Below are 26965 nucleotides of genomic sequence, written 5' to 3'. Positions count from 1 at the left end.
TCTGCAGTGACTAGCACAGTGTCAGGTATATAATGGTGGGAGTGCAATAAATGTTTGTTGAATGAATAATTTAATAAAAGGACATATGCTAATGTATAAACTGACATATTTTCAGATGCTTAAAGGGAGTAGATTTGTTGTCCTTTATAATCTGGCAAAAGTTGAAATCATTGGATTTACTCACTAATGGACAGGTATTTATTGAAAGCTGGTTGCTACATTCAATTTAAAAGGACAAATTGTTTATGGGATAATAAGTACAGACAAAAGTAGAACAATTATTAACTCCCTTATTTTAAATTCATTATGGTAAAGTAAAAAAGTACAATTGTTCCCATTCTCCTTTTCATTCCTAAGAAGGAAGCATCAAATTTTAATTATAATTTTTTAAAGATTTTATTTATTTATCTGACAGAGAGAGATCACAAGTAGGCAGAGAGGCAGGCAGACAGAGAGGGGGAAGCAGGTTCCCTGCTGAGCAGAGAGCCCGATGTGGGGCTCGATCCCAGGACCCTGAGACCATGACCTGAGCCGAAGGCAGAGGCTTAACCCACTGAGCCCCCCAGGCACCCCTAATTTTAATTTTTTTTAAAGGTTTTATTTATTTGACAGAGAGACACAGCGAGAGAGGGAATATAAGGGGAGTGGGAGAGGGAGAAGTAGGTTTCCCACTGAGCAGGGAACCTGATGTGGGGCTCCATCCCAGGACTCTGGGATCATGACCTGAGCCATGTAGATGCCTTGCAAATCTTAATTTTTAAAATAATGCAGGAATTTAGAAAATTTTCCCTAGGTAGATACTGTTACGTGATCTCATTTTCAGAGACCCTTACTCAAAAAGTACAATTATGGCATATTTTAATACTGGTAAAGAAAATGATGCACAAGTAGATTATGGCTTTTTTAAAGGTTATGTTCTAGGGAAACAGCAGAAGGTACTTAATGTTCTCTTTAGCCTATTCATTTCTCTCTTGTTTTCAGCTGAACAGTTTACTTCCTGACCTCAAACTATTCATTGCTGTTACTGGAATTCTATCTTTCTCATGAATTGTACAGTTACACAATATCCAGAACCCTTTCACCTGCCTTCCTACTGCTATACCTCATACATTGAGTAGAGTTAGACCAGTGGCAATGAAGAAATATATGGAGAACTTAGAATAGCAAAAATAGGTCTCTTTCCTCAGAAAAAGCTTGTTTTTTTTAATCAACCTCAGTTGAAGCTGAAGACCATGAGGTAGGTAGTGATAGAAGTTAAAGCATATGATAGCAGTGGATCTTTAAGAATAAAGTGAAAGGAGTTGCCAGGGAAAATATAACCAATCCATGACCGTAAGTGTGTATCTGTAATTTTTTTGATCCACAGAGTCTTATATTATAATCATTTAAAAATTACCTTGATGTGGAGTTAGGGGAGTGAAGAAAGGTTATTCCACTTACCTTTAGTTCTTAATTTTTTCTTTCTTTTTTTTTTTTTTTTTGGCAAATTACAGATTTTGCTTAGTCTTATAAAATTGCCTTACATAGTGTTTTGGAGGCAATGAGATATTGTACAAATTAATGAAATCTGTGCAGACTTCTGGCTGTTTAACTAAAAAAATTCAGAATGAGAAGTCCACTGATGCTTTTGTTGAAACATAAATGAAATGTCTGTTTTAAAATATATATCAGCAGTTTCATATTAATTTAGAAAAAAGTATGTGAGCATTATTAAACCCTAAAAATTAAAGTTCTGTTTGGACTGTAGATGACCAATGTTTCTAGTCAGTGAGGCCCCAGGTGTTTGTTTTCAGAAAAACAAAAACAGAAAACCTTTCCTCCAATTCCAGCATTGGAGGTAAAGTTTAAATGCTGTGCTCCTCCATTAGGAAGGATTATTACCATTTTTTTTAAAAAAGGGAAAGAAAAAAGAACTTCTGATATTTAGAAAATCCTTGTCAATTATTTTGCTGTAACCCGTAATCTGAGGTTCAGGTCTGAGGTTGCCGTCAGAGACCTGGAGCATGTGTTCAGCCAGAAACTCATTATGAAATAATTCCCCAAGAAAAAAAATTGGCTACAGATGAGATTATAGGGTATGTGGTTCATAACTCATATTCTAGATCTTTGTGCCTGATTTTTTCCAAAGAATTTTTCCTCTAGTTGTGAGTTTATGTTTCAGGGTTTTTTTTTTTTTTTTTTTTTTTCTTTTTTCAGGGAGTAGGTTCCATATTTGACTACTTTATTATATGGGAACCTTAAAAAATATAAGCCACTGAGTGTCTGATGGGAAGCAGGTGGTCCATAAATATTTTCAATAAATGGAACAAATAAATCTTTGAACTTCTAAAAAAAAAATAAGCCAATGATAATGTACCTGTTCAGTACTTAATTATAGGCAGAACTGGCTCTAGACACATTTAGGAATTTTTACTTCTTTTCTTCCCTTGATATCTTATTTTCTGAGTCCCTATATTTTTTTCTTAGGAAACCCTTCCTCTGTTGAACCTAGTATGATAAGTTAACTTTTATAAGCACTGTCCTTTCTTTCCCCATCAACATATGGTGTTCTTACTTCTGTTTCTCTTCACATACTAGTGGTTTTTTCTTTTTTAAAAAATATTTATTTATTTATTTATCTATTTGACAGAGATCACATGTAGGCAGAGAGGCAGGCAGAGAGAGAGAGGGAGAGACAGGCTCCCTGCTGAGCCAGAGAGCCCGATGTGGGGCTCTATCCCAGGATCCTAGGATCATGACCTGAGCCGAAGGTAGAGGCTTTAACTCACTGAGCCACTCAGGCACCCATTAGATATTTAATGAGTTTTGCCTCATAAAATACTTACAGTAAAATAAATAAATAAATAAAATACTTACAGTAAATATAAGATCCTTAGAGAATGTTATTCTGGGTGGGGTAAATGTAGTAATGAAATTTTAATTCACTTTATCTGGATTATAGCCTTACTAGACTGAGCAGTCTTTTTACAATAAAAATATAAAGGGAATTTGGGCATTTAACGTATAGTGAAATCAAAACTAGCTAAATAATATTTTTCAAATTCACTATGTGTCGGACATTGTTCTAAATGCTGTCTATGTTATGTATTCAGCTTTTACAGTTAATCCTTACAGAAACATATGAAATCCTTACAGAAACAAAAATCATTCTTATTTTACATTGAGAACACTGAGGCACAGATACATAATTTAGCAAGTCTCATAGTTAATAAGTGGTAGAGCCAAGATTGAAACTTAGGTTTTTGGCTCCAGAGTATGTTATTAATTATTGCTTTTTATTGGTTTTAATCATTACTCTCTATAATCAGTTGTTATTAATCATTACTCTTATACCCCAACAGGGGGCCAGTTTATATATGTTAATTTATTCATTTGGAAGGAGAGAAAAGATTATTTTGAAAATACTTGATCACATTTCCTAAAATTTAAGAAATCCTCATAATTCTTTAAGCATATCTGTGTACCACTGAGTATCATAAAATGTTTTCTATATTCACATGACATATTGCTTTATTACTTAATATTTTTCTTCAAATTATCTCATTAAAATTATATGTTCTTTAAAGGGAAACTTTCTATCACTACTGTAAATGGAAAGCCAATGTCGTAAGTAGAGCTAACATTAAAAATTATTTATTTAAAAATAAATAAAATGAAAATAAACCATATATATATTAGCTAACTAGATATCGTTGCCTGCTAAACTGTCTGAAATTTAAAGCTTACTTTCTCTGTGTTAAAAGAGAATAGCAAATAGAGATAATAGAGATTCATTGTCACCAAGCTGAGGTTTTCTTCTTTTGTAGCTAGACAAAAGATAGAAAACTAACACACTAACATAGGTCTATCTACCACCTAAAACCAGAAGTCTAACACTTTAGGAAAGTGAGTCTCTTCAAACCATAAGAGACTTTGCAGTACCCATTCTGTTTAAAAAGTAAATCAGTCTTTAAGTAAATCAATTTATATTTGTAATATTTTACTTTCTTATACCCTTAAATCATGCTTATTTGTTTATATATTCCCAGTTTGAAAGAAATGTATAATTATTGCAAGGTTTATTTATTTATTTTTTCAGATCTATACGTTTTATTCTATAAAAGTCATATCTCATTTTTATTTATTTATTTTTATTTTTTATTTACATATAATGTATTATTAGCCCCAGGGGTACAGGTCTGTGAATTGTCAAGTTTACACACTCCACAGCACTCACCATAGCATATACCCTCCCCAAAGTGCAAGGTTTACTTTAAACAGTTTCTTGTTAAGATTTCTAGAATTAGTATAATTAACCTTCCTAACAATAAAGTAAACAAAGTAATTAAGACAGTAGAAAGGCAGACAAAAATTTGTCATTTTCTAAAAAATTAAATAGACCTAAGTCATTGTATTTGGTGTTGGAAGTTCTTGGGTAAAAATCAGTATAAAAATGTAAAGTGCTTCTATTTTCTTTAATTTACATCACTCATTAAGTTGATTGTTGGATCATATTGTTGAGAAAGATTGAATAAAGCTAAGTTTAAGAAATCATATTCTTAAAAAAAGAAAGAAATCACATTCTAATTTATGCTGCGCTGTTAAGATTAGAAATTCTAACTTCAGTGTCTGGTAGCAAATGTCTTTATCTCACACCAAGCTAGAAAATAGAAAAGAAAGCCTACATTCAAAGAAACTGACATATGGCTTAGGGCCACAGATAAGTTTTTAGCTGCTGTGAATTTATGATGGTTTTTCAGTTTTTACTGCTCCTATGACAGCATTAAAGTGATTGAATAAAAGTTTTTGCTTAGTACTTGATGAAGCATTTTAGCAAGAGACAAAGTATGTTTTTCTTTTTTACACGTATTAAAAATATTAGGGGTGGCTGGGTGGCTCAGTGGGTTAGCTTCTGCCTTCGGCTGAGGTCATGATCTCAGGGTCCTGGGATCAAGCCCCTCAGGGTCCTACTATCGAGCTTCCCCCAGCCCTGCCTGCTTCTCTGCCTACTTGTGATCTACGTCAAATAAATAAATAAAATCTTTAAAAATAAATATTAGTAGAGAGGGGTGTTGCAAGAGAAGTAAAGTATGTATCTTTTAGAAAATAGTCTTTAATGCAATAGTAACAAGATTTCATTTGCACGCATTATGTGGTGTTAGTCAAACAGTTTTCGTTCTAAAATTTTGCTACCTCTGCCCTATTGAATATCAATCCCAATCTGTACCTACATATTTTGTCCCTCTTCTCTCAAAAAAAAGTAATCCTTATTCATGTTGGTATTTTTAAAATTTGTATTACTTGTTGGTCCTGACGAACAAAGCAAAACCTGTTTACTAACCCGGTTTTACTGACAAAGTCAGTGGAAGTTTTTGGTCTGTAAAATATAAGACCCACGTGTTTATCGTGGAATTGACTGGTATTTAAAAATAAATGTCTTCTAAAATAGTAGACAATTTTGGATGTAGAAGTAAGAAATAATTTTCACGTCTTTAACATCTATAATTTTTCTTATCTTTATGTCCAGCTCCATGTGTATTCCTTTGTACCTGTCTTAGCTATTTCTCATTTCCTGTAGTATCTCTGATTACTGAGAATTTTCTGCATATGTTCATATAGAAATAGTGATTATCTATCTAATATATATTTAGTGGTTTTATATGCCAGATTACCATAAAAAGTAGAGTCACTGGGGCACCTGGGTGGCTCAGTTGGTTGAATGGGTGCCTTTGGCTCAGGTCATGATCTCAGGATCCTAGGTTCGAGCCCAAAGTTGGGCTCCCTGCTTGGTTGGGAGTCTGTCTTCCTCTCCCTTTGCTCCTCCCCCCTGCTCATCCTCTCTCTCTCAAATAAATAAATAAATAAAATCTTATAAAAAAGTAGAGTTACAGATAAAAAAGGACTTTCAAAACCAAGATGAAACTAGCCATGATTTGGATAGCAACTGTCTTTATAACATCATTTTTTTTAATTGGGATATAATTGACATGTAACATTATATTGCTTTCAGGTGTTCGATATAATGAGTTGCTTTTTGTTTGTATTGCAAAACGATCACCACAGTCAGTCTAGTTAAAATCGATCATTGTGCATAATCACAAAATTTTTTGTTCTTGTAGTGAGAACTTGAAGCTTTACTCTCAAAAACTTTCAAATATTCAGTAGAGTATTGTTAAATGTAGTCACTATGCAGTACATTTTATCCCCGTGACTTGTTTATTTTATAACTGGGAGTTGGTACATTTTGACCCCCTTCATCCCTTTGACCCACCCCTTTCCTCTGACTAGCAGTAATCTATTCTCTGTAGCTTGGGGTTTTTTGTTGTTGTTACGTTTCACATTCCACATGTAAGTGAAATTATATAGTACTTGTCTCTCTCTGTTTGACTTATTTCACTTTAGCATAATGCCTTTGGGTCCATCCATATTGTGGTAAATGGCAAGATTGCTTCCCTTTTTTATGGCTGAATAATATTCACACACACACACACACACACACACACACACACACACACTCTCACACATCCATTGATGGACCCTTAGGTGTTTCCAGATCCTCACGATTGTAAATAATGCTGCAATGAACATTGGGATGCATATATTTTGTTCGATTAGTCTTTTGTTTTCTTTAGATAAATATCCGAAGTTGAGTTGCTTGATCATATAGTAGTTCTCTTTTTCATTTTTTGAGGAACCTCCATACTCTTTCCCATAGTTGGCTATACCAGTTTGCATTTCTACCAGCAGTGCACAAGGGTTCCCATTTTCCACATCCTCGCCAATTCTTGTTATTTCTTGTCTTTTTGATAAAAATTTTTAATAGTAATTGAAGAGATACAATTTTGGTTGGAAATGCACTAACAACTTAAGTACTGTTATAAGCTCTTTTCAAATTGTTTCTTTTAAAAAAGTACATTATATTCTAGCTATAATATGAAATTAGCCTAATCATCCTCTAAAAAATAGGATCATATAAGGGAGGAAAGTGTAATGTTTAAAAAAATATTCACTTGAGTCTTTGGGAGGTCTATAACATAAAGATTAAGAGCTTTGGCTCTCCTGGGATACCTTGGTGGCTCTGTCATTGGGTGTCTGCCTTTAGCTCAGGTCCTGATTCCAGGGTTCTGGGATTGAGCTCTGAGTTGGGCTTCCTGCTCAGCGGGGAGTCTGCATCTTACCCCTGCCCTCCCATTTGTGTTCTCTTTCTCTCTCTCTTTCAAATAAATGCACAAATAAATCTTTAAAAACAGAAAAGAGTGTTTGGCCCTCAGTCTTAGTGCATGGGTTAAAAATCTTCCTGTTCTACTTAGTAAACATATCCTTGAACAGGTTACTTAGCCTCTTTATATATTACGTACTTCATGTACAAAGTAATACTACTTATTTTATATGATTGTTGTATAGATTAAACAAGATACTGCATGTAGAGTGCCTAGCATATACTAAACATTTAATAGATAGTAGTTATGATTAGGAGAAAACTGTCCTTAGGTCTTTTTTTAAAAACCAAGTGTTACAAACATCATTCCTCATTTGATTTTCTTTTTATCATTAAGGACATTTTTCTGTTCATTTTAATTTATTATATGAGATCCTATATTCTAAGTCTTTTCTTATTTGAAGAAAGGATTGTTATGAGTTTCTCATAATGTGTGTTCAAGTTCCTCTGTCCTTCCAGTTGAGAAATAGAACAAAGATAATATTTTCTGCATCTTCTGTTAACCTCATCCCTCACTTTAAAAAAAAGCTATAAGAAGTTATTTCTGTATATAAAGAAAAAAATATATAAAGAAATATAAATATATATAAAGAAAAAATATAAAGAAAAAATCTTAGTCAATTAGAATTGATCTCCTATATTTCCACATAGATTCAGTAATTATTAACATTATTCAGTTTTGCATTCTCCATTACCTCCTCCTTTTGGATGGGTGGATGGATGGATACATACCTGTTTTTGTTGTTGTTGCTATTGTTGAACCATTTGAAAGTAAGCTACAAGTATCACATGCATCTCTTAGAAATGTAAGACAAATGCTCATCTCAAATCCTAGATAGTTAATAATAATTCATAACATAAGCCAGTATCTAGTCCGAGCTTAGCCTTTCCCATAATAACTCTTAAGACTTTTTTCTCAAACAGAATTCAGTCAAGGTTGATACATTGCATTTGACTGTTTTGTCTGTTTAATTTCTATTAATCTAATATAGTCTCTCCCTCTCCTACCTTTTTAAATTATCCATGAAATTGACTTCTAGAGATTCTAAGCAGTTGTCCCTATATTCTGGATTTGTCTAATTATTTTACTGTATTTTTAATCCCTTGAAATTTCTAACTTGGATGTTAAGTCTAGAAGGTTGATTTCATTTGGGTTAAATTATTAGCAAGAATACCTCATGGGTGATATTGCAAACTTCATATTGTATCATATCGAGTCACAGTATCAGTTCAGATGACAACACTTTGTTGAAAAGGTACATTTTTGGGGTGCCTGGGTGGCTCAGTGGGCTAAAGTCTCTGCCTTCGGCTCAGGTCATGATCCCAGGGTCCTGGGATCAAGCCCCGCATAGGGCTCTCTGCTCAGTAGGGAGCCTGTTTCCCCCCTCTCTCCGCCTGCTTTGCCTGCTTGTGATCTCTCTTTCTCTGTCAAATAAATAAATAAAATATTGGGGGGAAAAAAAGAAAAGAAAAGGTACATTTTCCCCCTTTGCATTTAGTAAGTCACCGATGGGTAGATAATTTGGCACCTGACAAATAATTTTGCTATTAAACCACCATTTTACTTAATGGCTTCAGCATGCATTATCCTTTCCCAAACCTATTATATTACAGGTTCAAAATGATGATTTTCTAGTTCTGTCATTTTACTCTAATAGCTGGCATTCTTATGTTTAAAAAAAAAAAAAAAGAAAAAAAGAGGGACGTGAGGGGGGCCTCAGTCAGTTAAGCTTCTGCCTTAGACTGAGGTCATGCCAGGGTCCTGGGATCAAGTCCTGCATTGGGCTCCTTTCTCAGTGGAGAACCTATTTCTCCCTCTCCCTCTGCTGCTCCTCCTGCTGTGTTCTCTCTCTCTCTCTCTCTCTCACACAAATAAATAAATAAAATCTTTAAAAAGAAGAAGAAAAGAGAAAGAAAGGCTTTTCTTTTAGTATTACTATGGATTTGTGGATTTTTAAAATAAAGATTTATTTATTTTAGAAGGAGGAGGGAGAGAGCACATGTAAGGGAGAAGGAGAGGGAGAGAATCTCAAGCAGACTCCCTGCTGAGCACAGACTCTGATGTGCTCGATCCCACAGCCCTGAGCTGAAATCAAGAGTTGGATGCTTAACCAAATTAGCCACCCAGGTGCCCCATGGACTTGTGGATTTTTATTTTAATGCTGAAATAATCTTGAATTTGCCAGAATAGTACTCTTAAGTTTGTTCTTTGTGACTTAAAAAAAACAAACAAACACAGCTTTATTGACATAGAGTTCACATATCATAATGTTCACCATTTTAATATCTATAAATGTGTAAAATTCTGTTTTTTGGTGTATTTACAGTATTGTGCAAACATCACCACTATTTAACTAGAGAGCATTTTCATTACCCGAAAAGAAAAACTCTCAAGTAATTAGCAGTCATTCTCCATTACCCTCCACTCCCCGCCCCAGGCTTTGGCAACCCCTAATGTACTTACTGTCTACATGGATTTGCCTATTTTGGACATTTACATAAATGGAATTATAGAATATGTGGTCTTTTATGTCTGACTGTTTTCACTTAGCATCATATTTTCAAGGTTCATTTGTGTTGTAGCATGTATCAGTAACTCATTTCTTTTTATGGGTAAATAGTATTATATTATATAGCTTTACCAGTTTTTGTTTATTCATTCATTAGTTGATGGACAGTTGTTTTTTTTTCCAGTGTTGGCTATTATAAATAATGCTATGAACAGTGATGTATACATTTTTGTGGGGACATATGTTTTCAGTTCTCTTGGGCATATACCAAGTAGTAGAAGAGTTGCCTCTTAGGTACCTCCGTGTTTAACTCTTGATGAACTGCCAAGCTGTTACCCAAAGTGGCTGAACCACTTTACATTCTCACCAGCAATGTTGTCCATATCTGCAAAAATGGCAGCTTGGATTTTGGTAGGCTCTGCAGTGAATCTGTAGACCAGTTTGGGGAATATTACCATCTTAACAACGTTAAGTTTTCTAATCTATGAACATGAGATGGCGTCCCTATTATTTAGGCGTTCTTTAATTTATTTCAACAATGTTTTATAGTGTACAAAAATACACTTCCTTTGATAAATTTATCCTAATTATTATTATTATTATTTAAAAGATTTTATTTACTTGACAGACAGAGATCACAATTAGGCAGAGAGGCAGGCAGAGAGAGAGGAAGGGATGCAGGCTCTCTGCTCAGCAGAGAGTCCGATGTGGGGCTTGATCCCAGGACCCTGGAATCATGACCTGAGCCAAAGGCAGAGGCTTTAACTCACTGAGCCACCCAGGCGCCCAAATTTATCCTAATTACTTATCTTTATTGTAGTTTGTCTCTTGCTAAAATAGCTACACATTGTGTATATTACCATTTATAAGACACAAGTTTTTAAAATGTTTAGTTCAATAAAATACACATAAACATAAAATTTATCATCTTAACCATTTTTAAAATGTGAACACATTTCCTTCTGTGTTAAAGATGGCCATTTTAAAAGGTTCAATAAAATAGCACATTTTGAATAACTTAAATGATATTTTGGGGGGCACGTTACAACATGTGTTGTATGTTTTTCTTATCTTTTTATGCTTCTGGCTATTGCTAAAAACTAAATTCCCTCTAAAACTTTAGGAAGCACCAAGCCTCCTTTATTTACAGATTTGTAAATAAAGGGTGAAAATATTGAAAATATTGGGTGGCTCAGTGGGTTAAAGCCTCTGCCTTCGGCGCAGGTCATGATCCCAGGATTCTGGGATCGAGCCCCGCATCGGGCTCTCTGCTCAGTGGAGAGCCTGCTTCCTCCAATCTCTCTCTCTGCTTGCCTCTCTGCCTACTTGTGATCTCCGTCTGTACAGATTTGGACTTGGAGTGCTGTGGTCCTACTCCAAAAATATTTATTGTTTCTACTCAAGGTGTAAGTTATTTCTCTTCTAAAGATGGACCCGAATTCCTTAAGAGGTTTTTAAGACACCAGAAGTAAAAAGTGCCCTGTGTTAATGAAAAGTTCTGTAATATTACCGTCTTCTCCCAGATTTCTTTTTCTATGTAAGGGCTTTAGTGCCCGGGTTGAGGGCATGGGCAAGAATATTTTTAGTAGAACTACCATTTGGCATTTGGGTGATATCCTAGTTGTGCAAGACTGTTCCAAATCTTGAAGGATTTTTAAATCCCCTAGTTAAGACTTACTAAATGCCAGCAGTCCTCACATCGTAGTCATTGTGGCAATCTTTAAAAATGGCCCTTATATATTTTAAAAGGCCTCTCCCAGTAGAAGGAAGAGCATGTGTCTTGAGAAAGAAAGGATATTATAGTACATATATAGAATATAAATATATAAATGAAGGGGTGTCTGGCTGGCTCAGTAGGTTAAGAGTCTGCCTTTGGCTCAGGTCGTTATCCCTGGGTCCTGGGATCAAGCCCCAGGTTGAACACCCTGCTCAGAGGGAAGTCTACTTCTCCTTCTTTCTCTGACCCTCCTCTCTGCTTGTGCTCTCACTCATGCACTTTCTTTCTCTCAAATGAATAAATAAAATTTTTTTAAAAAATATGTAAATGGGGGCGCCTGGGTGGCTCAGTGGGTGAAAGCCTCTGCCTTCAGCTTGAGTCATGATCTCAGGGTCCTGGGATCGAGCCCGCGTGTCGGGCTCTCTGCTTAGCAGGGAGCCTGCTTCCCTTCCTCCTTCTTTGCCTGCCTCTCTGCCCTCTGTGATCTCTGTTTGTCAATGAATAAATAAAATCTTTTTTAAAAATATGTAAATATACACAAATACTTATAAATATATATCAATATAGTACAAATATTCCCTTAATTCTCCATTCTAAAAGAAAGCTTAATGCCATACACAAATAGTAGAAAACAGGTAGACCCAGAATTTGTGTCTCTTTGAAATTATCTGGTTATTTACCAATACGAGTTCTGAAATACTTGGATTATTTTGAAATACCAAATAATAAAACATACATGAAAAGCCCACATTTTCCATCTTATTTCATTTTCTAATCATTTTGGGAATTAATTATATGGTCTATTCTACTTAAAATCAAGAACTTTTAAAAATGTTATTATGGACTGCCATGTTTTTTTATATTTTGAAAAAGCATGTATACAAACCATACTTACTATAATTGATTTCCCCAATTTTACTAATGAGAAATGTACCTACCTAATTTGAGATTTTAAGCAGCATGAGATCAAACTATTTTTAATTATGTACTGTAAGTAAAATTTCACTCAAATTGGTCTTGACACATGTAAGCCTATAAAGTCTTACTAAGCATAAATATGATTTTCAAGAGTTTTTTTCCCCCAACATTGAAAATAACATACAGTATTTGATAATAGTCATCTAAGAACTTACAGTTGTAGAATACCCTGGGTCAGAAGCTTTTAATGAGTATATAGACTGAAAACTGAAAATTCTATACAGCATCAGGTTCATACTTCAAGCTTAAATGCCAACAAAACTTTGAACATAATAATTTGCTTGTGATAGTCAATAGTTAATTTTTCTATCAATGATGAATAATGATTAGGCTCCCATGAAACTTGAGTTATAGTTCAAAAATAAATGAAATATAAGGTAAATGTAAAGAATGATCTCTGAGGCACCCTCTCTATCATAACTCCATACAAAGGCCATACATTGCTATAAAGTCAAGTGTCCTATTTCTGAAGAGTTTACTGGCCTGGATTTAACTCTCTTCAAATTATACTTCCTTTTCTGTATTGGTTAAGATTCAATTTCCTAGAAAATAATACAACCTAGATAGTTTATATGTTTTTACAGAAATGTTGGTAAGGGGCACCTGGGTGGCTCAATTGTTGAGCGACTGCCTTTGGCTTAGGTCCTGGGATCACGTCCCACATCAGGCTCCCTGCTCAGCAGGAAGTCTGCTTCGCCCTCTGACATTCCCCCTCTTATTCTGTCTCTTTCTTTCATTATCTCTCTCTCAAATAAACAAATAAAAGCTTAAAAAAAAAAAAAAGAAATGTTAGTAAGGCTTGTACAATAATTCTCAAATGTTAGAATAAATCAGATGCACTTGGGGGGCTTTTAAAAGAGATTCTGGCCTCACCCTCATATTCTCTTATTTGGTGGGCCTGTGGTAGAGCTGAATAATTTGCATGTCTGACAAGTTCCCAAGTGATGGCTATTTGTTTCAGAAACTATACTCTGAGGACCGGTAGGCTAGAGAAGCAGAATATAGCTTGAGCTTTCAGAACCATACCACAGAGTCAGACTAAGGGAGTCAGTATCTCTTCTCAGAAAGCATAGTGGTATAATTCTCTAGAATCATATTGCCATTTTCATTATCCTGAAGCCATCACATTCTGGAAACCACTATTGCTGCTATCTTCAGAATATTATAACACTGACCATACCTTGCACCAGCAGAATACTTCATGCACTTCTATTCTATTGCCATGAATTGGGTGACTAGACATATGTCTCTACTGATACAACATATGGTAGACTGAAATATGGTTCCCCAAAGATAGCAGGTTCTCATCCATGGAACTCGTAAACCTCATTTGGCAAAAAGACCTTTGCTGATGTGTTTGATTAAATTAAGGATCTTATGATGGGGAGATTATCCTGGGTTATCTGGATGGTCCCTAAATGTCATCGTGTGCCCTTAGAGAGGCAGAGGGGAATTTGACACAGAGAATAGAAGAAGACGGTGTGACTATGGCAGCAGTGATTGGAGTGGTGCAGCCACAATATAGGAAGTATCAGCAGCCACCAGAAGCTGGAAGAGGGTAGAGCCACTGAAGGAGTGCAACCCTGCTGACATCATTCAGCCCAATGAAACTGATTTCAAACTTCTGGCAACCAGAATCATAAGATAATAAATTTTATCATTTTAAGTCTCTAAGGTTGTGCTAAATTTGTTACAGCAGCCATAGGAAACTGATACATAACCACAGAAAAATTGTTTCTACCAGCCGTGTTTGCTTTTAGAAACGGAAGAACAGATCCAGGGCGCTTGGGTGGCTCAGTGGGTTAAAGCCTCTGCCTTCTGCTCAGGTCATGATCCCAGGGTCCTGGGATTGAGCCCCACGTCGGGCTCTCTGCTCGGCGGGGAGCCTGCTTTCTCCTCTCTCTCTGCCTGCCTTTCTGCCTACTTGTGATTTCTGTCAAATGAATAAATAAAATCTTTTAAAAATTAAAAAAAAGAAGAAGAAGAAGAAGAGGTCCATTTTCACTTCCAGATCTTTTGTAAGTGTATTCAGTTGGCTGAAGCTACATTAAATCTGAAATTGTAGCTGTAGAAGAGTCTAGGAAATATAGACTTTTCACTTTCTAGCCTCTGCATTTCAGGAAGGCACACTAGAATGAAGGTAAAATGAATGTTAAGGGGGCAGTCTTATCTATCTGCCACATTTTTATTATTATTACATTATTACAATATCACAATATATATCACATTTCTTCTTAGCTACACGCTGTAACTTCCTGGGAGAATGAGGTTCACAGAGAGGCGCAGTGAGTAGACCAGGGAAAGAAATGAAAGGTAGGAGGTGTTTCTACTCCAGCAGAATCTTTTGTCTCTCTCTCAATATGTGTTTCCGAAGAAGCAGTCACAGTCCAGCTGTGCCACTGCCCTTTGGTTCCCTGATCTTTGTTTGCCACCTGCTCCCTAATGCCTTTGTTCAGGCGTATTTTAGTGCCTCTAGTCCCAGGACTATATTGATTAAGCACTTATACAGACATCCATCCTCAGGATATTGTTACAGACTTCCCTTTTTTCTTTCCCTTTCTCCCACCTCTTCAGCTGTTCACCCCTATGCCTATGTTTCAGAATGGGCATCTATTCCTAGGGCCAGATGCTAGAGATCTTCAGAAAATTCTTGGCAGCTCCAAATCTTTTAGCAACATTTCTCAAGAGTTTGGTTTATGTAACTTCTTCGAGGCAATAAATCAACTTTTAGACTGTTCTTCATGGCATACCATATCATATGTCATATCCTGAGTTAATTCACCTGCACAAGTATTTATTTGAAAATCTAAGCACCCAGGACATTCAAATAATTGTGTTCTAAAATGATTTTTAAGAAATTATTATCCATTAAAAAATATCATGCCATGATAATAAATAAACAATTAACTAAGACACAGTACATGGTAAGGATGTAGTTTGCAGGGTGTTAAAATTATTTGGTAATTTCATAGAATTTCAGTCTGCATGATTATAGACTGGGTGGAACAGATATTATAGATAATCACAGAGATCTCCCAGGTCTTTGGTTGATAATGTACTTGTGATTGTTCTTGTTCATTTATGTTTTGTAAGTAACAAGCCGTTTTAAAGTATTGAACTCCATATTATACTTTCTGTTCCTAAACCCATTTTTTTAAAAGATTTTATTTGTTTATTTGACAGAGGGCAGGTGGGGGAGGTGGGGGGAAGCGGGCTCCCTGCTGAGCAGAGAGCCTGATGCAGGGGCTCTATCCCAGGACACCGAGATCATGACCTGAGCCGAAGGCAGAGACTTAACCCACTGAGCCACTCAGGCGCCCCCCCAAATCCATTTTTAAAAAAGATTTTATTTATTTATTTGTCAGAGAGAGATAGAGAGCACAAGAAGGCAGAGTGGCAGGCAGAGGCAAAGAGAAAAGCAGGCTCCCTGCTGAGCAAGGAGCTGGATGTGGGACTCAATCCCAGGACCCTGGGATCATGACCTGAGCCAAAGGCAGCTGCTTAACCAAGGGAGCCACACACGTGTCCCGTAAATCCATTTAACAGAATGAAAAACCCATGGTTTGCATCCAGAGGATATTGGAACTCTGTTGCATTCTTAATTTTCTTTTTTTAACATTATATGCCTTAGGAGTTAGGATATCTAAATTCCAAACCCAGTAGTTCATTTCTGAGAATTTATCCTACAGTTGTATACATATATTTTTGAACTGAATATAAACAAAGGCATTCACTGTAGCATTGTTTGTTATAGCAAGGTAATAGAAGTCTAAATGTGAACTGATAGAGGACAGGTTAAAAAATTTTGATACAACAGTATAATGGAATAGTGAGAAGCTTTAAACAAAAGAGTTAAAAGCTTTCTCTGGACTAATTTATAGAAAGATCTCCACCATATATTATTAAGGATTGCCAACTGTCAGGGTTGGGGGAAGAGTAGATGTACCATATATTCAAATTTCCTTCTACATATATGAAGAAATTCTGAAAGAATACAGAAGAAAGTACAAAGTGTACTTACTTGTATATATATGAGTGGATGTGTATGTGTAGATTTTGTCTACCAGAGAGTATTTGTTTAGTAAAAATTACTTTTCCCTTTTAAAAAAAATTAATCAAATTCATCTCAGTGCCACACCACTGAGCAAGTCATGTATTTCCAGCTGCCAAAGCTGTTGACAAGAGATTGGTGTTTTGAAGTAAAGGAAAAGGAAATTGATGTTTTTGTTTTCTTTATGTAGACTAAAATACACTGAAATAAGTGTTAACAGTATCTATAAAGCATTTTATGAATACTGAAAATTGTCACTAAGTTCTGCTCTTTATGATATATATATTTTTGATATTTTAAAAATAAAAAATCATCTTCTTAAAAGATCAGAACCATTCTCTTAAACTGCTTTCTTAAAGTTGTGGTAAAATATACATAACATAAAATTGATCTTCTTAACCATTTTTAAGTGTACAGTTCAGTAATGTTAAATATATTCATATTGTTGTGCAACCAATCTCCAGAACTTTTTATCCTGTATAATTGAGGCTCACAAAAGGTAAATAAAATGTTGATCTTTGGGGAGTATTACATATCTTATCCCACAAAACAACTGAAGTGCTATGTTTTAAATAAATATATTTAATTTTTCTAATGTTAAAAATTCATTCTATAGCTAATATTGCCGCTATAGGCATTACTTATAGACTCTTGTTTGAATGTTAATATGTCTATAGTTGTAAGGACAATATGGGCAGAACTAGAAAAAAAATTTATCCTACAGCATTCCTAAATGTCTGATTTTAGACTGAAATTTGTATATGTTTGCGCACATCTCTGGAAGATGTTACATGCCACTAGTAGGTATACTCTTATTTGTCAGCTATTACCAATAATATTTCATCAGTAAGCCACCTTTAAGCTCAGTGGCTTTAACAGTAAGCTTTTTTTTTTTTCATGATCATAGGTATGTAGATCAGCTGGAGTTTGCCTGATATAGGCTGGACTCCATTCCAGGCTACAGGGTCAGTCCAGGTCTTCTCTGTCTGGGACTCAGGATCAAGAAGTAGCATCTACTCAGAAAGAGTTCTACTCATAGTGGATTATTTGATCACAAGGTATACAAACACAACTAAAGAAGAATTACTCTCAAAATTTTAAATGCAGATTTATTTTAGGGTCTACATATTTTGTATCAGTTTTGTATGTTTTAAAAATGCTCATTTTACACTGAAAAAACAAAATTAAAAAATACTCACTTCTTTTAAAATAAAAATGGTTGTGTATTAGAATGAATATCCAAAATCTATCACAATTGGTATAAAACAAAATCATTTCTCACTCTGCTAGCTTTTAATGCAAATGTTTAGTTACTTAGTTGTTTAATATAGCCTGTCAGTTATTATAAGGATCAGTACTTTTTCTTCACTGTTAGGTTAGTGTTTTTAGTTGATAACTTTTGAAGTGTTGGATATGTAAAAGAATTGGAGCTACTGAACAGTCATCCATTTAAAAAGCTTACGGTGGTTTGTTTTGCAATTTGATATAATACAAAGAGATTTTTTAAAAACTTAAATTGCTTTTATCTCACCTTTATCACATAGAGATCATAAGATCACTACGGCTTTTTTGTTTGTCAGTTTTTAAAGGTTTTTGTTTGAAAAGCATGATAGAATTGGACTAAAAATAGAAGTTCCTGCATTGTCTAGAATGTCACCAGTGCTAGCTACTAAGCAGGACATGTGGGTGCCTTTAAGACAGGTTTGCAGACAGGAATATGTAAAGGGACAAAGAAAGGAACATGAAAGAGAAAAAAAAGGTAAAAAAAGGGATTGGAAAAAAGTGCCTGTGTAGGGCAAAGATATAGTACTGGCAAGAATTACTCTAACTCTGCTGTGAAGTGTGTAAACCTGGCGATTCACAGACCTGTACCCCTGGGGATAAAAATATATGTTTATAAAAAATAAAAATTTAAAAAAAAAAAGAATTACTCTAACTCCCCCTGGCCTTACCAGTGCCCTGGGTATTCTGTCAATTTACCTCCTTATTCTCACTATCTAAAGAGTGGGGTTTAGTAGGAACTGATCAAATATTTAGGGACAGTTTGGGTGAGAATATCCATAATGGTCTGATGGAGACCCTATTCCTTTTAGTGTCCTTTCATGGAAGACTAGATGTGCATGTTTAGAAGTTCCCTTTTAAAGGATTGTCAGATAAGATTCTGTAAATGCTTTGAGGGTAGGGGATAAGGGAAATCTGAGCACAATGGAAAGGATGAATTAAGGATTTCGTTGTTTTTAGATATGTATTAAGAATGGTCTTTTGAACAGTGCTAATTTCATAAAGCCTTGTCCAGTAAGGCATGTTTTCCTCTACCCTATCTCTCAATCTCAAAGCTTTTCTTTCTGCTCTGTTCCTACCCGAGTGCATCTTTTATTAAGTCTGGCCTTCTTGGCTGCTAGCTATTGCCTCTGCTGCCAAAACATTGGAAACAGCAAGAGGATATGCAACTTTTCATTTGTCAACTTCGTTTAATATTTTTCTCTTGCCAACAAAATTGGGTACTTTAAAAATACTAAGTATAACTGAATAACCAAATGTTTACATTTGTGGAGTATTTCTATGAGCTTAGTAGGGATTACCTATTTTGATCTTTTAATTATTATGACTCCCAGACTCATTGCAAGGAAAAATAACTGCATTTGTTATCTAGAAAAGCAACCCTGAATTAATTTCATGTGCATCCCAACAGCATGGTTAAATCTTCAAAACATATTATTGAAAACAAGAAGCAAGGTGTAAAAATTCCATTTATATAAAATTCAGAAGTAGGCATTAAAAAACCCCAAACCTAAGCAATCAGAGAATGTAATACTATTAAGAAGGGCAAGGAAATTATTACTCAATAACATAGTGCCTATTGCTGGGGAGGAGAAAGGCTGTTAAGACCAAAAGGGGCACGTAGGTGATTTTTAGGATCCTGAATATTCTATTTCTTGGCGTAGCTACGTGTTTACTTCATAATAATTCACTGAACTGTACATTTGTATTATAAACACTTGTGCATATGGGATTGTTTTTGTAAAAAAAAATAGTTTAAAAGATTGGAAAACAACTGTGGGAAAAACTAGAAAATAGAAATTTAATAGAAAAAAGCTAATTCTCTTTACATATCTATCTTGCTTTCCTTATAAGATTGAGGACATTACTATCATAATGAAAAGAATATTAAATGGGGGGAGTTGTCTGTACAACACAACTCATATTTTATTTTCTAGTAATAAGCAAATGACTGGAAGATATAAATTCCACTTTTATACTCACATTATTTCATGGTCACTTTCTGAGAACAATTGTCTCTAGTATGAATTCTGGATTTAAAAGTATCATTTATAGACAGGAAAATTGACTCGGGATCTCCGAGTGATTCATCTCTTAGGTTTGATTTTGTATTGTGGGATTTTAATTGATTGAACCACCCAGGCATTCCTGTATTGTGAGATTTTAAGTTTTGCTTTATTTAATTTTATTTTAAATAACGAATATTGCATAGTTAGATTTCAGTTTTTCTTGTGTTAATTTAGTTCGTTGCTTTCTGAGAAGTATTCAATGATTATTTTTCAAAACTATTGCAGAGTAACAACATTTATGTTTTATCATATCTATGTATAAAGGTAAAAAATAAAATCTCAATAGAATATAGGCAATTAGGCCTGGCAGAATTATATCAAAAGTATTTAATGGTATATTCTTTATACTCTGATAGACTTTATTTTTTTAATTGTAGCATGGTCTAGAGATTAATCTTTATCTTCCATTATTTACTAAAAATTCTATATGTATTTACTTAAATCCTGTTTTTAATGTTATTTAATAACTTTACTCCAATGAAATATAATTAATTTTGTTACTTTTAATTCATTCTTTAATGAAGGAAATAAAATGCTAAAATTCAGTCCCTTCTAATCCTAGAACAGCTCTTTTTTTTTTTTTAATTTTTTATTTTTTATAAACATATATTTTTATCCCCAGGGGTACAGGTCTGTGAATCACCAGGTTTACACACTTCACAGCACTCACCAAAGCACATACCCTCCCCAATGTCCATAATCCCACCCCCTTCTCCCAAACCCCCTAGAACAGCTCTTTTAAAGAAATTATAAATACAAAGCTAGAAGTTAAGAAGGATAAGCACTGAATGTCTTTCCTGTGTTTTATTGTCAGTCCTCCCTCCTCCAACCTATTTTTGGTTTAACTTAGATTGTTTTTCTTTCTCTTCTTTTCCTTAGTTTTCCACTGTTGCTTTTATAATTCTGCCATAAAATGCCTGGACTCAGTAGAGCATGAACTGTTTTATTTATTGTTGTTATTTATTGTGTTTCTTACAAGCAAGGTCTATTCACAGTAATTAATGTGGCAAGCTAAATTTAAAGTAGTCCTAAATATTCAGTATCACATGCCAACTTAGAAAAAAACAAGAAATCTGCCTCCTCTCCATTTGCTTTTTAGACATTAAACATTAACATTAATCTGATTATGATTACTATATAGTTACCATTCCAAACATATTATTTAAATCAACATTGTTTATTCTTTGTAAAAATATTTGTTTAAAACATTGATCTGCACAGTATATCATCACTACAGAAAAGATACTTAGGAATCTGAATTGTTTTGCTAAGGAATTCATTTAACTTTGATCACATCAATTGTTTTGATTTTAAAAGTTTTTCTCTGCTTTTATGAATAAGTACATTGCTTTTAAAAAAATGTTTTTAAACCTAATCCCTAATTTGCCTTTCCACGCACAGTTGTAAAAGATTAAGGAGCCAACAAACCACCAGTGTGTTATATTTAAGATTTCCTTTGTTGCTGCTGCACATGCAACAATGTTATTCTTTCTTTGACACAGACCCAGACAAAGGCTGAGTGTAGCAAGGAAGCAGACAGCACGCCTCCAGTAGTGGCCCCTGCCTGGCTCCAGGATTTGTAAACAGAAACATCCCAGGCTCCAGTGAAGCAGACAGCGGTTCCCTGTCTGTTCTGCATTCAGGAAGCACTTGCTTGCATAAACCCAGTCACTGCACACAGACATACATAGCTGTGTTTACATTTGGCTGAGTATTTAATTGAAAAAGCTAATAAGGAGGAAGACAAGGGTTTAATTTATTAGAGCTAGGGGAACAAGACAATTTCAGGTATGGCATATACTGTATATGTAGTATATATGTTTAAAAGAAAAAGATTTTATAAAGAAACAAAAAACAAAAGGAGTTTTATGGTCAAAAGCCTCTTTTATTGCACACATATGTGAATAAACATATTAAAATATTTTCCCTGGCATTTTTCCAGGGATCTCATAGTTTTAGACTATATAATGTATCCTGAGAAGATTTTTACTTGAAATATTTAACCATTAATGTGGTTTTTAACATGTTTTAAAAATCTGTTTTAACGCGTTTGTCATCATCATTGTTATATAAATTGATAATTTCTGTCTCAGATTTGGGGTTAATAAATATTTTTATGTAAAAGTGATGTTAATTTTTTTTTTTTTGTGGTAAATTTAAGATTAAGAGCAAAGAGAATACAAAAAAAAGAACTTTAGAAGCCTCATACAGAATTTTGGAATTAGAAAGACCTTAATAGTTACCTAGTATAACCACTTTTCAAAAACTAGTTTAATTCATTTTAATAACAAACTTACAGGAAAACAACATTAAAAACATGTACTTGCATAGAGGACAACTCAGAAAAATATAGTGAATGGATGGACTCTACTGTATGATAAAAATGCTACAAACACCACTTAGTTCTTGCCAATAAGAAATTTACTTGTTCTTTCAAAATCCAAATGCTGGCACCATCCAGAAACATTTGCAGGTTTATTTATAACTGTTATAAAATTAAACTGCTGAAACTTGGTCAATGAAACTATTTGACTTATCTTAATGCTTTCTGTCCCCTCACTTATATTAAAAATTCACATATAAATAAAAATGGAAAAACTACAGTACTGGTTTCTGTTCCCTATTTTTCTACTCTTAATTATGTACTTGTGTAGATACCTTTTGACCCTTTGTGGAAAGATGTCTAACATTAGAACTACAAATGACAGGAAGGAAGGAAAAAAAAGTGGATTTTTGTTATTGTTTTTGAAGATGAAATGTTTCCTCTCATAGTAGATTCTTTTTTTTTTTTTAAGATTTTATTTATTTATTTGACAGAGCACAAGTAGGCAGAGCAGCAGGCAGAGGGAGAAGGAGAAGCAGGCTCTCCACTGAGCAGAGGGCCCGATGTGGGGCTCCATCCCAGGACCCTGGGATCATGACTTGAGCCGAAGGCAGCTGCTTAACCGACTGAGCCACCCAGGCTCGCGCATTCTCCATACCTGTGGCATACTACTTTGGCATAATTGTTACACTTTGGTATGGATAGCACACAGGTTGGTGTCTTCAAAAAAATAACAAAACAGGCCTTGATTGCCTACTGCAAAGCACCAGTCAGTAACTCTACTCTGGAAGTGCAGATTTGTTTTGTTTTGACATCCTTTGCAGTTTCCCACACCAAATGTTGGAAAGGAAGACTGGGAGTTGGAATTTCATTGGAATTCTAATAACATCTGATTTCATGGACTATTACGGTACCAAGGCTATAACAATGAAGTAAGATTCTTCACTATAAGCAGCCCATATAGATGCTACAGAATTTTTATATTAAATATAAAATTTCTAGTATAATTTTTAAGAAAAATCTTAGACTTTTTAGTCTGTTTTCTTATATTCTTTTATAACAAGTTAGCCCAGGTTATTAAAAAAATAGTAGATCAAGTACATAACAACATCAAAAAGAGCAGGCAGGGGATAAGATGGAAAAATTGGAAATAAGATGCAAATTTTAGAAAAACCCAATGGTCTGAGAGTCCCTAATACATTCTAAGAGTTATCACTATAGGCTAATTGATATTCAAAATTATACCTAGTCATGCAAAAAGAAATGTGGTTTAATATATCTACTTTAAGAAGGCAGAAAAATGTGTATTTTTCAGAGCATTTTATACAAAATATTACAAGTTTAAAAACGTATTTAATTGGGGTGCCTGGGTGGCTCAGTGGGTTAAAGCCTCAGCTTTCGGCTCAGGTCATGATCCCAGGGTCCTGAGATCAAGCCCCGCATAGAGCTCTCTGCTCAGCAGGGAGCCTGCTTCTTCCCCTCTCTCTCTCTCTCTCTCTCTCTCTCTGCCTGTTTCTCTGCCTACTTGTGATCTCTGTCTGTCAAATAAATAAATAAAATCTTTGGGGAAAAAAAAAAAAAACGTATTTGATTCCAGATGTCACTGGCCTCTTTTCCAGCAATTTTGCCTCTTTACTAATAATTTTTCAGTGATGCTAATGGTCGAGGGAAATCGTCCCTTTTGGAGGATGGATGAAGACAATGAGCTTAGTTTTGAGTATGTTGTTTATATATATCTAGAATGTTCAGTAGGAAAAAAAAATATTCATTAGGAAGAAAACTACATTTGTTAAAGAACCTCTATATGTACATGAGTTGATTAGGGCGTTATTTAATCCACATATTTCAGAGATCAGTCCAGCTGTTGCATCTGCAAATCAAAGAGATTTTCCTGGTACACGTTTCTTCCTCCACAGCTGAACAGTTGAATCAGGTGGAAGGCAGAGACTTTTTCTTTGTTCCCTTTTATCCTTTTTTTTTTTTTTTTTTTTTTTTGGATTTTTTATTTATTTATTTGACAGAGAGAAACCACAAGTACACTGAGAGGCAGGCAGAGAGAGAGAGAGAAGGAAGCAGGCTCCCCGCTGAGCAGAGAGCCCGACGCGGGACTCGATCCCACGACCCCGAGACCATGACCCGAGCCGAAGGCAGCGGCTAAACCCACTGAGCCACCCAGGCGCCGTTCCCTTTTAAAGATTATTCAAAGCTTTTTAGTTTCAACTCCTCACCATTGGTTTTGGTAATCCATATTTGACTCTTCCCTAGTTCCCTACTTAAGGATGTCTTCAGTTAGGCAAAATGTAGAATGTAGTACCTCACATTTCTGTTACAGTAGTTTTTCTCATGGATTATCTGTATATGACATGCACAGGAGAAGAGATCATTCAAGGCTATCTTACCTTTAATTCCAAATAAAACCAGCACTTACATTCTTATGGATACTAACTCTTTATTAGCTGTATCATTTGCACATATCTTTTCCCATTCCAAAGGTTGCCCTTTAGTTTTGTTGATTGTTTCCTTTGCTGTGAAGTTATCTTGATGAAGTCCCATTAGTTCATTTTTGCTTTTGTTTCCCTTGCCTCAGACCTGTCTTGTAATATGTTGCTCCGGCTGATATCAGAGAGATTGCTGCCTGTGTTTTCCTCTAGGATTTTGATGGTTTCCTCTCTCACATATAGGTCTTCCATCCATTTTGAATTTATTATTATTTTTTTATTTTTATTTTTATTTTTTATTTATTTTATTAATTTGACAGAGAAAGATCACAAGTAGGCAGAGAGGCAGGCAGAGAGAGAGAGAGGGAAGCAGGCTCCCCACTGAGCGGAGAGCCCGATGCGGGACTCGATCCCAGGACCCTGAGATCATGACCTGAGCCAAAGGCAGCGGCTTAACCCACCCAGGTGCCCCTGAGCCACCCAGGTGCCCCTTGAATTTATTTTTGTATATGGTATAAGATAGTGGTCCAGTTTCATTCTTTTGCATATGGCTGTCCAGTTTTCCCAACACCATTTATTAAAGAGACAGTCTTTTTTCCATTGGACATTCTTTCCTACTTTGTCAAAGATTAGTTGACTGTATAATTGTGGTTCTATTTCTGGGTTTTCTATTCTGTTCCATTGATCTGTGTGTTTGTTTTTGTGCCAGTACCATATATCTTTTTTTTTTTTTTAAGATTTTATTTATTTATTTGACAGGCAGAGATTACAAGTAGGCTGAGAGGCAGGCAGAGAGAGAGAAGGAGGAAGCAGGCTCCCTGCTGAGCAGAGAGCCCGATGCAGGGCTTGATCCCAGGACCCTGGGATCATGACCTGAGCTGAAGGCAGAGGCTTTAACCCACTGAGCGACCCAGGCGCCCCAGTACCATATATCTTGATCACTACAGCTTTGTAGTATAACTTGAAGTCCAGAATTGTGATGACTCTAGCTTTGCTTTTCTTTTTTAAGATTGCTTTGGCTATTCAGGGTCTTTTGTGATTCTGTAAAATTTTGAGATTGTTTGTTCTAGCTCTATTGAAAATGCTGGTGGTGTTTTGATAGCGATTGCATTAAATGTGTAGATTGCTTTGAGTAGTATAGGCATTTTAATAATATTTATTCTTTCAATCCATGAGCTTAGGATTTTTTTTTCATTTCTTTATGTCATCTTCATTTTTTTTTCCTCTTTCTTTTTTTTAAAAGACTTTATTTACATATGTGTGTGAGAGAGAGAAAGCATTAGCAGTGGGGAGGGAGAGAGACAGACAGAATCCCCGCTAAGGAGGGAGCCCAATTTGGAACTTGATCCCAGGACTCTGGGATCATGACCTGAGCTGAAGGCAGACACTTAAACCGATGAGCCACCCAGGTGCCCGTTGTGTCATCTTCAATTTCTTTCATAAGTGTTTTGTAGTTTTCAGAGTACAAGTCTTTTACCTTTTTGGTAGGTTTATTCATAGGTATCTTACAGTCTTGGGTGTAATTATAAATGGAATTGATTCCTTGGTTTCTCTTTCTATTGCTTCATTATTGGTGTATAGAAATGCCACAGATTTCCATACATTAATTTTGTGTCCTGCATCTTCGTGTATCATTGGTGGTTCGTGCTGAGTTCGTGTATCAGGTCAAGCAATTTTTTGGTGGAGTCTTTGGGGTTTTCTATAGAGTATCATGTTGTCTGAAAATAGTGAAAGTTTGACTTTTTGCTTGCCAGTTTGGATGCCTTGTATTTATTTTTGTTGTCTGATTGCTGAGGCTAGGTCTTCTAGTACTGTGTTAAATAACAATGGTGAGAGTGGACATCCCAGTCTTGTTCTGAACCAACCCTAGAGGAAAAGCTCTCAGTTTTTCCCATTGAAGATTATATTAACTGTGGGTCTTTGGGTCTTTCATATATGGCCTTTCTGATGTTGAGATATGTTCCCTCTATTTCTACTTTGTTGTTTTTGTTTTTGTTTTTAAGATTTATTTATTTGAGAGAGAGAGAGTGCAAGCAGGGGTATCAGTAGGGGAGAAGGAGAAAATCTCAAGCAGACTCCCACACCATACAAGGCTCAATCCCATAACCTGGAGATCATGATCTGAGCCAAAATCAAGAGTAGGATGCGTAACTGACCGAGCCAGCCAGGTACCCCTTGCTGGGGGCTCCTGGGTACCTCAGTCAGATAAACAGCCTACTCATGGTTTCAGATCTCAGGATCCTGGGATCCAGCCCTGTGTAGGGTTCCATGCTCAGGGTGGAGTCTGCTTCTCTCCGTGTTCCTCTGCTCCTCCCCCTCCTCTCTATCTCTTTCTCTCTCTCAAAAAAATAAATCTTAAAAAAAAAAAAAAGAATGGACGCTGTCCTTTGTCAGATGCTT

At 35.3% G+C, this 26965-nt stretch overlaps 1 protein-coding gene across 2 annotated transcripts in view; it reads left to right on the top strand.

Annotated features, from left to right (window-relative positions):
• Positions 1–26965, top strand: part of BMPR2 (bone morphogenetic protein receptor type 2) — a 208936-nt gene that overhangs the window by 118929 nt on the left and 63042 nt on the right. The gene's annotated exons all lie outside the window — the stretch shown is intronic.

This window comes from Mustela lutreola, chromosome 3, assembly GCF_030435805.1.
Source record: "Mustela lutreola isolate mMusLut2 chromosome 3, mMusLut2.pri, whole genome shotgun sequence".
Lineage (NCBI taxonomy): Eukaryota > Metazoa > Chordata > Mammalia > Carnivora > Mustelidae > Mustela > Mustela lutreola.
Note: the sequence above shows the minus strand (reverse complement) of the source record. Positions and strands in the feature narration are given on the sequence as shown.